Raw genomic sequence first — 2,049 nt, forward strand, 5'->3', positions numbered from 1 at the left:
TCATCATCTTTTCCAGTGGAAATAATTCCGTTAAGAGCCATCCTTCTCTATGAGTGCACCTTTATGGAGCAGACCAGAGGGAAAAGTAATTGAATTTAATAAAAGCTGTTCTCAATATAAAGCCACAGGGAAATGCATTTAACTTCAAAGCCAAGATGCATGGTTCCTAAATATAATTAATTGCCTGGCTGTTTCTTCCATCAAATCTCAATTTGACAGTAAAGAAGTGAATTCTTTGGCATTTTTAAATTTTATAGCAACATGAATTCTACATTGATAGTTATGGATAGATTGATAAAAGTCATTCACAGAAACGTCATTCCTTAGATTTATCAAAATTGCCACAGCTGTGACTTCTTTCCCCATCTGTTTAGGAGGGCTGGAAATAGGATTAGGTAATCTTGACAGAATTGTCAAAGGCGAAACTTTCTGCCTCTTAACCTCCTCCCCGCCTCCTTTTTAAAACTTTCCTTCAAAAGAAAAATAAATCTTCAGGAAAAATCCTTCTCTTAAGCAACCCTGTTAAGAGAATACTTCTGGTGTTGGTGCACTTATTTGCAAGGGCTAAGGCTTAGTAAAATACAGATTTAAAAGTTAGGAAGTTTGCTCATCATTGTCTGAAGCCCGCTAAGGGGTGGGTGGCTCTGCTTAGCAGGCTCAGAAGGTGTGAGTGCGGGCTGCACCATGCTGGCTGGCACCAACTGGGCAGGAACTCCCACTTGCATGGTGCATCACTCTTCTCTGAGTTAGAGCTTCTTTCCAGGTGGCAGGTCATTGTTGTCTAAGGACAGGCCCCTTCCTACTCTCTCTCCTCTCAAGGAAGGGCAAGCTCTTCATTCTTTGAAGTTCTATAAGGTAAGAAGGTGGATGTAAGACTGGAAAAGTTGTTACAAGAGCTGAGACTGGAGAAGACCTTGTGGCCCAAAAATCTCCTCCACAAAGAAAAAGCACAGGACGTCCCGGGTGAATAAGAATGGGAGGTGTGCCAAAACAACATCTGCATCCTTAGCATCACAAGTCATTACGAGAGACAAATTTTCAGCAAAAGGCAGCTTCGCACTACCTTGCTCGCATTTAGAAGTGTCTCTAAGAAAAATAACGGACAGTTGAAAGGGCAAGATGGTGACATATGCATGAACAAATATATTAAGAAATTTGATAATATCGAATTTCCAACAAAATTTGAAAGTAAAAAGTTATATGCATGAAAATATCGATTGCAAGGTTATCCGTAATAGGAAAACACTAAAATCATATAAATGTCTAAAAGAAAGGCATAGCTTAAATAAATTACAGTGCATTTACTTGGTAATATAATAATGTAGTTATTAAAATGTTAGCTATAAAGGCTGGGAGGAATATGGAAAAGTGTTTATGGTATAATATAAAATTTAAAAACACAAGTGTGTGCATATATGACTGCAACTGTGTAAAAAAGTTTAAAGGCAGAGACTAGAAGTAACTATACAAAGAAGAAAATATTTATGTTGTGGTGGTGAAATTACACGTGGTTGAAAAACTTCTCCTACATTTGATTTCATGGCATGACATACATTTTTTTACAATGAAAAAACGTGGTAGAAAAGTTGAAGCTGTCATTAAGCATTTATTAGCTTCTCAGCGAGAACTTTTAGCTTTGGGTGCCCTTCATCCATAGCTGACTGTTGGATTTTAGCCACAGGCCCAGAAAGCAGGAGTCTGTGTATAATTGGAAAAGCATTGCTTTCTCCATCTGCCCTGTGAGCCAGACAGACCCCTTCATTTCCCTGAGTTCACAGCTCTGCAATCTCGGAATTATCTAATCCTCAGCTGGCCAGATGGATCAACAGTCGTACTGGGCCTCCTCTGGGTTTTATGTAGAGCAAGGCTATTTGAATGGCCTGAGATTATTAAACACTGTCTAATGACTCAGTTCCTGTAAGGGGGAATTTATGGTGAGCCCTTAGGAGCTTGGGGCATTGCTGACCTTGGGGACTTGCCAATCTACTCACCTTCCCTTAACATCAGCTCCCCAAATAACATTTCTGGAATGTTATAGGGTGCCCTCGG

This window comes from Equus asinus, chromosome 2 (genome assembly GCF_041296235.1).
Source record: "Equus asinus isolate D_3611 breed Donkey chromosome 2, EquAss-T2T_v2, whole genome shotgun sequence".
Classification (NCBI taxonomy): domain Eukaryota; kingdom Metazoa; phylum Chordata; class Mammalia; order Perissodactyla; family Equidae; genus Equus; species Equus asinus.